Source organism: Coptis chinensis, chromosome 2 (assembly GCF_015680905.1).
Source record: "Coptis chinensis isolate HL-2020 chromosome 2, ASM1568090v1, whole genome shotgun sequence".
Taxonomy (NCBI): domain Eukaryota; kingdom Viridiplantae; phylum Streptophyta; class Magnoliopsida; order Ranunculales; family Ranunculaceae; genus Coptis; species Coptis chinensis.
Window position 1 is genome coordinate 113,053,327 of NC_141457.1, and position 13,244 is coordinate 113,066,570.

The following is a 13,244-nucleotide window of genomic DNA, read 5'->3' on the forward strand; positions in this document are numbered from 1 at the left end:
TATAAAATGAATGAAGGATTATAGGGAAAAACCATAAAAGACAAAAGAATGGTATACATAAGATTGAAGTGTTGGTTTCAATATCTCATATTTGATTATTTGTTATAGAGTGATGAATTTTTTTAATAAATTATAGAGTGTATGTTTTTTTTTGTTGGAGAAAGCAAAAATGCGAGGAAAACAAAGGGGTTTAACATGATCTTCTAGTTTCCAATATAAAAACGTTTATCTATCGGATTAAAATAAATGAAAAATAATAGTGGAAACTTTTTTTGGATAATAAAACAATAATGGGATGTGGGCTAAAATATATTGGGCCCCTTGGCTGTGGGGCTCTAAGCGACTGTTTATTATGCTATGGGGTTGGGTGTTAAAAGGGCCAGGTCGGGCTAGCCCTAGCCCGACCCTCAAACCATAAAATCCCTCAAGGGTCGGGTCAGCCCGTTCCTAATGTGTGTTGAGGGCCAGGTCGAGTAGGGCCAGGACATAAATACGCAAGCCCTTACCCGCCCCTCAGCCCTCAATTTTGAGGGCCAAATGAGGACCGGGTCGGGCCCAATCAAATTATACACTACTAATTTACTTAATTTTTTTTAGTAGTTTTAATTTTTTTTATTATACTTTTAATTATGTATATCAATTTCAACTAAGGATATAAAACTTATTTTTATATATTTAGAAAATGAGATATAGAGATGGTGGAAGAGATGAGAGCCTTACACTTTCAATATTGAACTATGTTACTATGGCAGGGGTATAGCCGGCTCTGGGTTAGACATACAATTCCACATTTTAGGTTTAATGATTATTCAAAGTTGATTTGTTTTTGTTTTTGTTTGTTTTTTTTTTTTTTTTTTTTGCCAACTAGGAAAATTGGTAAAAACCTTTGGGTGATGATACCAGAGGTCTAGAGCTCGAACCCCACCACCATCAAAGAATTATTGATCTCATTTAAAAATAGGCTTACCAATAAAAAAAAATTGATTTGTTTTGTAATTGTGATTTTCGGTCATTCCTTATAGTCTTTTTTATTTTTTAATTTTTTTGAAATATTTAGAGAGTTAAGACAGACCGGTTATATTGAACGACCCTAGCTTGAAGAGTGATTTTTTGCTCCCAGTAATATTGCTCCAAGGCCAACCACCTGTTCAACATCATTTGAAAACCAGCCTAGCAGTAACTGACCTTATTTTCGACTTTCTAATTTGTCCTTTACCTTATATCAAAACAAAATGAAATTTATCCTTGTCTTCTCCGTTGAGGCTGAGTACGTGATTTCGGCTTCGAAATCGGTGGTAATGAAAGGCTACCACTGATAACCATTCAAAAATTTCGATCTTATTTGAGTTATTTCAACTACTACTAATAACAGTGATTAATGAAAGGCTACTTGTATTTCTAACTAAATCAAAATATGTAGTGTTGCTCAAAATTGTGGGCTATGGCTAGAATATTGTTGATTTTCCTCTTGATGAAATAACAAGGGGGAGTGGGAAACCCAGCACCGTACGTTATCTCTTTTTCATTTTGTATTTTATAAGGGTAATATAGGAAGTCAAGATTTTCCATGGTTTTTGACTAGCTGGTTTTCTGATTTTACTGACAGGTGGTTGGTTCTAGAGTCCGCTTGGAGCCCTTGGAGCAATATCGCTGGGAGCAAAAAATCACTCTAGCTTGAAAGCTTACATAGCCCGAAGACTCATCAACCCCGAAGGGAACCTAGCCCAAAAGCTCACCCGGCCAAAGGCCCACCACATAATTACACAAGAAAGAAATCACAACTAACACTTGGTGGGATTCAAACTTGCAAACTCTCCCATGAGAAGAGGGGTACACAACCAATTAAGCTATAAACTCTTGTGTAAATTCCTTATATAGTCCTTAATAGAACATAAACAGCAAAATGTTATATTTTAGGTTTAGCGATGCTTTCCTAATTAAGACACGAATCAAAAGTTTATAAGTGATTGAACTAAATGTGTGAAAGGAAAATTGCATCAAATAGTGAAAAATGATATATAACATCTGGGAGGCCGGGTTTTAGTGCTACCTTAAGGTGGTAGCTAGGTTAATTATTAGTCATCAGCATTAGTCATCTGTTAATAGTTAAGACTTAAGAGTGAAGAAAAAAAAGGTGCAAAGAAGAGATCCTTTCATTATATAATTAAGCTTCTTTGTTTATGAACTTGCTAATATTGAACTAATACGTACACTGTCCATCATATCCCCCTCTCTTCAAGTATCAAGATGTGCCTGATTATCTCTCAAGATGTGCGTTAGTCTATATTGTTATACTTGCACAAGAGGTCGGTATGTACTTTAACTCTCAAAGCTTATAAACAATTAAGATTATTGACCAGTGAAATGTATCTTCTCCTGCTTTCGGCATATATATAACTAGGAATTGAAAATCATGATCATGACTTGGAAGAATGAACTATATGGCGCTGGTAAAGAAAAAAGTTCGAATTGTGGTGTGGACGGGTGACAAGAAGAAAACAAGAGGAACCAAACAGTAAACTAGTAATCAAGATCAAACCAAACTGAGAAAAGATTCTCTAGCTAATACTAGGATTGCCCAATAAAAAGTTTTACAACTTTAACCATGATACGAGTGAGTGATTTATATATATGTTTATGCCCCTTTATTCTTTACAGTACACTTCTAATTCTTGCATGAAACCTAACTGTTTCTGTGACACTTCTAAAGTTCCATAAAAGATGTGGTCCAAAGGCACCAAGTTAGGCCTGCTTTTGCTTTTTTCAAGTGAAAAAGTACTGCTGAAGATGATGATGATGATAAGAGTCTTAAGCTCCATCAAGCAATAACCACAGTCCATAGTATTAGGAACCATATCATCTATCTACTCATATCTCTCGATCTCTTCTATGATGATTACTTCTTTCTCTCACCTTTTCTAAAAACACTTGCATAGTTGCATTGATTGAGATGATGTAGACGACACATGGCCTTGAGACCACCATTAGAAGGTACACCAATTCAATGACCAACCATCAACATCTTTAGAGAAAGAAAGAGAAGAAGAGCAGATACATTTGAGAAAAGAGAGAGAGATGTACTCAATTGACAATGCATGCTCACTAAGAGAAAAGAAGAGGGGTCAGTTCGTTGCTTTGGAGTTGTGTCAGCATCTGTTTGTATAGACTATAGAGATTCTACTCTTATTTGCTTTCACAATATGTTCATATATAAGAAGTGGAAAGGCACGCGATGCATGATGACCATGCTGATCGTGATGGCCATAATGTGTTGTTCCAAAAGACAACAAAATCTGCCAAATTCCATCACTCATTCCTTTAACATAAAATCATGGATAGATGGAGATATATACTGGTATGATTAGCAATTAGCATCTCAACTCTATATAAGGAGTATACATACAGATATAAATAGAATTCCACTTTTTAGGACAAATTTTGTGTTAGATTAGATTGGAAGCAATGAAACATACATGGGCGGATTTCACGGCCCTTGGATCGTCTCTATTCCATAAATATTAGGGTCTTTTTGTAGTACATACGTCACACTATATTAGTGTGCTTTTGAGTTTAGTCACACAAAGTTCAAAATTTTGATTTTAGTCGATCATACTCTGTTAACAAGTCTGTCTCAAGCAGTTAGTCAACGTATTTGACTAGATTTGACCGTATGTTGACCATAGAAATTAATTTTTTTTAGAAATGAAACAAATACGGGTCATTTCTAAAAAAAAATTATATGTCAATTTTGTATGTCAACGTAGCGAGCCCGTATATATATATAAGGTCAACGTATGGTCAAACCTAGTCAAATAGGTTGACTAACGGCTTGAGACAGACTTGTTAACGAAGTGTAACTAAAATCAAAATTTTAAACTTCGTGTGACCAAATTCAAAAGCGCACTAATATAGTATGACGTACTACAAAAAAACCTTAAATATTATTTCTTATCCTTCCTATGTAAACGGTAAACCTTACCCTGGAATAGAAGTTTTTTGAGCGGAGTTCATAAGTGATTCCTATACCCCAAAGATCTGCACGCACTAGAATAAATCCAACGTAAAAATTCGTGTGCGCAATCATACTTGCCCTTAATGATCAGATGACAGAATTCACATTAGATGATCAACTTGCCCTTAATGATCAGATGGCAGAATTCACATTAGATGATCAACCTGATACATGTAGGACCAATCAGCCTGACCATTTTGTGGGAATCAAACAAAAACCGTCTCCTCAAAAAGATCATAATAATGAAATAAAATATCTTATAGCCCTCAATATGAGTATATACAATCTAAAGTATTAGAGGTCTGTAACATTCATCATAATGTATAAGTTTTTGTGAGGTGATTTGTATGATGACGAGCTCATAACTTCGTATTCATAAATAAAATTTTCCAGACGAGCTTTTCAAAGACCAGAATAAACTCCTCGTATTCATAAATAAAATTTAAAAAAAAAAAAAATAAAAATATATATATATATATATATATATATATATATATATATATATATATATATATATATATATATATATATATATATATATATATCCAGCCGCACATTTGCGTGCCAAAAAACGGAATTTCTCTTCTAAGCTTGAAAACAAATTCTCGAAAAATTGGGAATTAAATCGGGAATCATTCAAAAACATTTTGGTCAATTGAAAAAACGAAAACTTTTTGTTATAAAATTAAAAATAGTTAGCCAAAAAAACGGTACCAGAATGCAAACAGGAGATCCTGACCGTGGATATTCTCACCTTTTTCCCAATTGAAAAAACGGTTTTAAAACTTAATTAAAACAATTTGGGATTATCGCAAAAAAAAATATATATATATATTCTCACTTTTTGGATTTTGGGCTTTGGTTTATGAATTTTTTGACATGTTATTGGGTCCAAAGGAGCCGAAGGTATATTAACTTTGATGGGCTAAACCAACTCATGAATGAAACCGATCCAATATTCGAGAAATAGCGGGGAAACTGGGCCTTAGTTTAGCATTTTACGAGATGGACCTTACGTTTGGGCCTCAAGTACTTCAGCATTGGGCAATCTTTTAGGGTAACGGCCCCTAACCATAAAGTAGACCCAATACTGCTGGACCTAATCTTAAAACTAAGCCCAGTTTTAAAGCACTCCTCTAAAGTCTAAAGGAAAATTTCATAGGACGGAGGAATCACAATCTTGTTCTCTTTATATTACAACCCAAACTAAGATTATTGGGTGTATATATTCAGTTTGCAAGTACAAGCCTGTTATGTTATATGAATTCTGCCTTAAATGAACTCTAAATGAATTCTACCACCAAAAATAGATTTATAAGATGAATTGAGGGCTGATTTTTGGAAAGAAAGTCTTCTCATAATGGAGAATCTCCTTACAAAAAATCAACCCAAACGAAAATGTTTAACCTTGTTAAAAATTGTTTTGAAATTTGAAAAATCTAGACCGTTGGATAATTTTATAACATTGTAAACTAATTTTGATACGTTTATACATTTTCAAATGTGTTGATTTATTATAAGGATAATCTATATTGTGGGGAGAACATCTCCTCCAAAAATCAGTTTCTAAGACTATCTGAGTCCAATAGTTATGTATTCTGCATCTCTATCTCTCCAAAAAACAGTGTTATACGGATAGAGAGGAGGTTTCGCTGAATCAATGGTCTGAACAATCCTACACCACTTGAATTGGCGTGGTTTGAAACCCACCTATTTTTCAACGTCACTTCGACCAGTGACGTATGAAATTGTATTTCAAAATCGGTTTGGTGGGGACACTTCACAATCCACTCCACTTCAAATGTTGTTGTATGAATTGTTTTTACATTCCACGCCACTTCAAATGGCGCCATTTGGATTTTTACAAACCACGTAATTTCAACTTGCGTGGAATGCACTCTCCATTCCTCGATAATACTCTCTATATATAGAGAGTTAAATGCGGATAGGGAGAGAAAACCACCGCAACTCCCACCGATTTTAAGGGAATGCAAAGCCATTGCACCCAGCCTAATTCATTGTTTTTTGTGATAGAGTTTTTTTGGAGTTCGTATAAGTGGAGTTCATATAACGGGAAGGTTGCAAATATGATCCATTTTCAAATGTTTTAACTTAATCCTAGCTAATATATATATTTCTTCGATAATGAATCCTAGCTAATATGATAGATCCATCTTCTAATTTGTCAACACCGTACTCTATTTTCTTGATCATTACTAACACATATTTATTTTCGTGTGTATATGTACTATATAGACAATGCTTGGTCACCATATTGAGGTTTATATCCATTTTGAGATTTTTATGCCACCGTATTATTAAGGAGATCTCGGGTGTATGATGATATCAGATCACACTTGATTTTATTATTTTTATGGACAATTAATATTGATTACCAATGTTAGAGGTTTCCAAATGAGCTAAAATTTTGTAGAGATGATCTTAATATTGAGTATATCATATCCACAAAAAATAGGTTTAAATTCATTTTGTAGGTAAAGTCTTTTAAAAGAAGGACTGTATATATATATCAAGTCTTTTAAGAGAAGGACTATATATATATACAGTCCTTCTCTTAAAAGACTTCACCTACAAAATGAATTTAAACCTATTTTTTTGTGGATATGATATACTCAATATTAAGATCATCTCTACAAAATTTCAGCTCATTTGGAAACCTCTAACATTCGCAAAAAACAATTACAAAAATTCAATATTTCTGGACCGTTAGATTTCTTTTTAAAGATAACAACAATTTTTATCTATGTTAGAGGTTTCCAAATGAGCTGAAATTTTGGAAAGATAATCATTATGGTGAGTGCTTCATAACCACAAAAAAATTATGTTTAAATTCATTTTGTAGGTGAAGTTTTACGTACGGACTTATTTTAAGTTAACTTAAGTAGCTACTTTTTAGAGAATTATTGTATATATATATATATCTGTTTTTTCTTTTATAGTAGTGAATGGCTCTTGTGTTGTGGAAGATAGTTAGTCAAGGAGCTCATAAGCAAATGTTGTACATACTGTGAGGGACTAATATACACAACCAATATATATTATACATGTGTCTAGCACAACTCATTACATAACTATATCAAGACCTGCCAGGTCACTCACGTCAAGACCTATCAAGTTGCTCATACCAAGGCCTGCCAGGTCGCTCATATCAGGATCTGTCAGGTCACTCACGTCAAGACTTTCAGGTCGCTCACCTGCCAGGTCACTCATACCAAGACCTGCCAGGTCACTCATATCAAGACCTGCAAGGTCACTCACGTCAAGACCTCATCCAAGTCGCTCAGCTAGGTCTTATAACGCTCAAAGAAGAAAAGACAACCGTTACAGCAATTCTTTAACAACAACCATGCACTCATTTATCCTCCATCTAAGCTCATTCAAGAGCCACATTGACCAAGGATCACACGCTATAAATGACGAGAGAACTAACAAAGTAGGGGAGGGAGCTCTACGCTCACATTCTCTTCATCTCCAACTCAATCACACAACATGAACTACGTCTGACTTGATTCCAGTTCACCAGAGAACTGGATACGTAAGCAGTTCTATCATTCGAACTCAGTCATATCATCACCAATCTCATCTACCCCCTATTCTCATAGGTTGATCAGGTCAAACACAAAATGAACCTTTACACATACTACGTATATATAGTCACAAACTCTCACTCTAGAAAGATAAAGTGATGTATTTTAATTGAAATAAGTGGAACTGTAGAAGATAATTCTATTTTTTAGTTACCACCACACTCCTTGATACAAACCATTGACTGTGCAGTGGGTTGTTATTTTATTGTGGAAAAGAATGTGCTTATGGATAAATAACCTAAATACGATTACCCAAAAAAAAAAAAAAAAACTATGTAGTTGCAAGCTAACTTAGTTGGTAAAAATTTTGGGTGATGATACTATAGGTATGAGGATCAAACCTGCCAACATTCAAATTGCCTGAATTACTGATCTCATTTAAAAGATAATTACTTTAAAAAAATTATCTAAATCTATTATTGCACAGTGGGCAAAAATGCTCATCTGCGATTTCATGAGGCCACGTCAGCAGTATTTTTAAGTGGGTACCTAAAGTTAATTAAAAGTCAGGACAATATTTTGATTATTTGTGAGTCAATCCCTACTAAAAAGTACACCAGCCCGTTGGATTTGCTTGAGATTGGTTATATGTTTTCGAGATCCATAAAATAATGAGAAAACAATTACACGCCAATCAAAATTATGATTCGTGATATACCTACGGAACATTAAAACACAAAAAATGATTAAAAAAAAAACCCCCATCGCCTCAAACTATGAATCCTCAAAAAACGAAAAATCTTCAGCTGAAATAGAAAATCGTTCCCATCGTCTCAAACTACGAATCCTCATAAAACAAAAAACCTTCAACTGAAAATAGAAAACCGTTCGTCAAAACCCCAAAACTTTTTCTTCTAATTCTTGAGTTTTGTTCCCAATCGCATCAAAATGGTTGAAGGTAATCAGAAACGCTTTGAAATCCACTGGTATTCTTTAGTTGTATGTGTACTGGAAAGGTAAATATGGATGAGGTCTCACTTCTTGCAAACGTTGTTTCTCAACTTGATGATCCATTTTTGCTGGTTATAGTGGTAATTGTTTGTTGAACTTCAGCAAACTCCAGTTTGCGGTACACATTGGTATTAGCTTGAAATCTCCAATAGTTACCTTTGTAAATTGTCGTTACATTGATTGCTAGAAGTCATTTATTTCCATGTACTCCTTTTTTTCTTTCTTTCTAACTTTATTTCATGATTTTATTATAATCATTTGATTGGTTTGATTAATTTTGTTTGTTTGTTGGGTTGTAGATTTGAGGAGTAATCATCATGTCGAGAAAGATGTTAATTGACGGTGAAGTGAATAACTCGGTGGCTACTGATGCAGAAGAACAAGTATATGATTATGATTTGTTTGTTATTGGTGCTTGTAGTGGTGGTGTTCGTGCTTCTAGAACTTCTACTGCACTTGGAGCTAAGGTAATCTTAAAGGCTATTAGTTGTGTTGTTTGATTGTGTTGTTGTTTTAAATCAACCCTTATATGTGTTGCAAGGTTGCCCTGTGTGAACTTCTGTTTCATCAAATCAGTTCAGAAGTTATTGGAGGAACGTAAGTTTTCACTTTTTTAACCACTACTAAGAGTTCACAGACTGCTACACAAAAACCTCTAGAATACAAAGTGAAAACACTATTGTTTGTACCAACTGTTTCCCATATCGCAACAAACGTATCACTGTGGAAAAACTTTGATGCAGTAAAAGGTACACTTTATTAACCAGTTACCTACGTTCCTCTTGACTTCCTCAAGCTGTTTCCAGACATTGAAATATGGCAGCATGAATGTCTGTTGTTCAGTGTTTCAAGTTCTTCAAGGCGTATAAGGATCAACTGAAAATCATTTGTCTTTCTTCGTTGTAGTTAGAAATACAATCCTAATGTTCATGGTTTTTATGGTTTGAATATTGTACTTGCTGCTATCATCTATTCATCCATAGCAAGGGATTAAGATACAATCTGCAATTGGACTGTTATGCATTATGAGTTTAGCTTTGACCGAACACATGACCATAGCAAGGGATTAGATACAAATTATATCTGTCGTTGGATTGCTCGAGATTCTCTAGATGTTCTCGAGATACATATTATAAGAACAAAACAATTACACGCCCAATCTCTAAACCAATTCGCGATAACTACGAATCATTCAAACACAAAATTTGAATCTTAAAAAAAAAAACCTCTTCGACTTCAACTAGGAATCCTAAAAACCCAAAATACCTTGGACTACTATTAACCAAATAAATAAAAACACCCAAAATCCAAAACCTACGAGTTCTCAACCTCAACAAAATGAAGAGTTCTCTTATTGACGAAGGAAGAGGAAGCAATTTGCCAGTCCATTGATTCATAAGTTTTTTTTAGTAATCTATTTTTCACTATTTTTTCAAGGAATATATTGAGATCTATATTAAATTTTGAGTTATTCTTATTGTATTTTTTGGTTAGAGATTTCTTTTTGTATGAATTGTTTTGGGTAATGGATGTGAATAATTTTCCATTGAAAAGAGAATTTTGTGTGTGCTGCACTTTAAATTTTGAGTTATTCTTACCAATTTCAGTAATAACAATCGCCAAATCCAAGAAGCCAAGGAGCTTCAATGCTGTATTGGGTTTAAATAGAGCATAATCAAGTGTGTCAGCTGAGTAGCCAAAGAATGGATATGGATTTATCATGAAAGGAGAACTGGTGGCTCTTAGGAAGCTAAGCAATGGCTTTAACATAACAGTATCATAGCCTTTTCGGAACTTCCCAGTTGAAGGGGGACTAGAGGAGGATAATATGCCTAATGAATGTGGTGTGGATACTTTGATTTGACGGTCAAGAGACATGCCAACAAGGGCTGTGTGGAGGTTTCACATAGCTGGAAGAAGGCTTACTATCAGTGATCTGCTCACCGTTGATAAGACCTCATTACCTACTAAGATGCGAACAATATTTGTTCTTTGGAGTGTAAGGAAGCACATGAGTACTTGATCCACTGCTTGAGCAAAGGAGAGCTTGGCAAGGTCGCATTTTGTTCATTAGGTACAGTGATGGTTACTTCAATGCCAGTGTGTGTAAATGCTCTTAACGTCGAGGGGTTGGCATCGAATAGTCTAACACGATTTATAACGGTTTTTTGGAGGAGAAAGTGTGCAACTTCTTCTACTGGAGGAATATCGTTTGCTACTGTACCATAGTTCACACCAATGGTTCCTTGGACGCCTAAGGCAGTAAAGAAGCCAATTATATTAGGGGCACAAACAAAATTTGTAACTAAATATAGCTGTAATATAATGATTTGGTTCACATACCTCTGAAAAAGGTGATTACAAATGCAAGCAAGACACTGGCAACAACTGAAGTGGAGACACCATTTTCTTTCTCCATGTTTGAGGTGGGATGGCTGGGGTGAATGGTTAGTAGCTGCTAACTAGCCTCACTTTGAAATATTTGAAGTTGATCATATGCTTTTCTTTGGATATGGGGAGTTCCTTATGCCATGGTATCAAGTGTAATGAGAGCAAACTATTTATTCATTCGCATGTATATTTTCTTTAGTCAAGTGACAACAATCTATAGTATTCTTAAAACTATGTATGTACTTTTTTGCTTTAATAACCATTATTTCTTTATGCTATCAAATGGGGTCCTTTTTATGGACTGTTAGGTTAGGCTACAGGCCATATGATTTTCATGCATACATGATTCTCATTTTCATACATACACACCAAAATTTTGTTTGGGTGAATTTTTTGTCTGTTGCATTCTATTTTATTTAGAAATTTTCGATTTTGATTCAGTTTTGAGTTATTCCATCTCACTGTTTTTTTTTCCGTTTTTTACATCCCATGTCGCCAAAATAGACTAAGCCAGTTAAGTATAGTTGACTCTAATAATTTTATAAAAATTAAGCCCAAAATACAGATAAACCCAAATGTTTAAAGCATATAATGAAACAATCCCGGTGGAGCCGGGTGAAATGCTAGTATTGGATTAAAGAACAAACAATTTTACACTTGGCAAACCCAAGTACACCGTTAATAAAGACTGAGGCCCAGATGTGGACCTTTATTGCGCCCCTGCGATAAGCCCAATACTGCTGGGCATAATTGGTATAAACCAACAACTTAAAACTAAGTCTAGCTAAAGTCCAAATACAACTAAGTTGTTACCTGATGCTGGCGTTATATCGAGTCCTCCTAGGCCATTTTGGCAACGCCATCAAATGACTGATTCCGCGCGGTTCAATGGAATCTGGGGCTGACTATAGTGACTTGTTCTGTCCTCATTGCATGAATTGCGAAGTTCACTAGGAAGCTCGGCCGAATTAAGAGTATGTGAACTTTGTTTGGTAGGAGAATTTTCATATGCAATGCTACAATTTATATATGCCAGTCAACACGTTTCTTAATCTTATTTGAGCAAGTTTCACACTTTTGAACATGGTTTTAAGCAAATTATACTCTCTGTGAAGTCATGATTACCTAAAATAAGCTTCATTGGATTATTATTAGAGACTAGATATGTATCTTGTTGAAAGAATAAAGTCTACTTGTCAAGTTGTCAATGGGCGAGTATAGTCGTCCAGTAAAGTTGCCTATACAGAACTAAATGATCTCAGGCATTGCATCAACACTTCAATAGATAATTCCAGAATGATCTCCGGTAAGTCTTTCTCTACCAATGTAGGTATTCAAAACCTTCTCCCACACGCTAGAAACACGGTACATTATTAAACAGCAAAAAAATACTTCGCATATTTAACATTCCGCAACTTACACCCAAATTCATACCTTCTTTCATTTACCACATGCCAATATCCCTTGTCAACAAGTTAGATAATTTTTTTTAAAAAAAAACATACTTCGTCACCAATGATTAAGGTGTGCGAATTTAAGCAGCAAAGACGACTAATATTAAGATCGAACATGCAATTGGATCACAAAGTCAACAAGGACGTGGCGACTTGAACACCAAGATGCCTTCATCCATTTAGAAATTAAAATGCAGTTTATTGGAGTTCAACAGTAGTTCTGTCGATCTTGAAGATCAGAATGAACAATCAGAAGATATATTTAGACATATTCTCATCATTCTTCAAGTAAGAGGATACAAAATTGGATTACTCTTTGATAAGCACTGGGAACTTTGATTGCGTGTCTTTAAGTAATTCTTTCAATCATCACAAGTTTATGCACCAACTAGACAACTATGGTCTTCCAATCAGAGTATAGTTTGAGTATAAAGTTTCTAATTGGGAATCAAAGTTCGGCTACAAAAGAATGTGTATATACTCTCCTTACCCGTCAATGAATTCAGTCCCCTATGCTGGCCCTAACTTTGACAAAAAAATATTTTTGTACAAACTAGACTTTAATGTAGACTAAGCAATTCAACTTTCAATTTGGTCGGAATTGTTCTTAGGCAAACGTTTTAGCTCGCAATATTGGGCATCTATCTAATGAAACCAGCATTTTCATAGTACCTAGTGATCCAGGGAGACTTGAGTTCATAAGATACCTCATGTGTGTCGGTATAGTTCATAATAAGCTCAGTTTAATTAATAACTGAATTGTATTATCGTGGCTTAGTCGAATTGCTTCAATCACACGCACCAGAATCATATGAAACACATGGAAGT

At 34.7% G+C, this 13,244-nt stretch overlaps 1 long non-coding RNA gene and 1 pseudogene across 2 annotated transcripts; one reads left to right on the forward strand and one right to left on the reverse strand.

Annotated features, from left to right (window-relative positions):
• The first annotated feature begins 8,243 nt into the window (after positions 1-8,243).
• LOC147520846 (uncharacterized) lies at positions 8,244-9,620 on the forward strand. Its single transcript, XR_015212884.1, has 3 exons — positions 8,244-8,699; positions 8,871-9,038; positions 9,113-9,620. It is a non-coding gene; the product is annotated as an uncharacterized LOC147520846 (long non-coding RNA).
• A 265-nt stretch (positions 9,621-9,885) lies between these two features.
• Positions 9,886-13,230, reverse strand: LOC147520847 (glucan endo-1,3-beta-glucosidase-like; annotated as a pseudogene). Its single transcript, XR_015213165.1, has 2 exons — positions 10,915-13,230; positions 9,886-10,825 (listed from the first exon to the last, which is right to left on the reverse strand). The product of XR_015213165.1 is annotated as a glucan endo-1,3-beta-glucosidase-like (transcript).
• Positions 13,231-13,244: the final 14 nt, after the last annotated feature.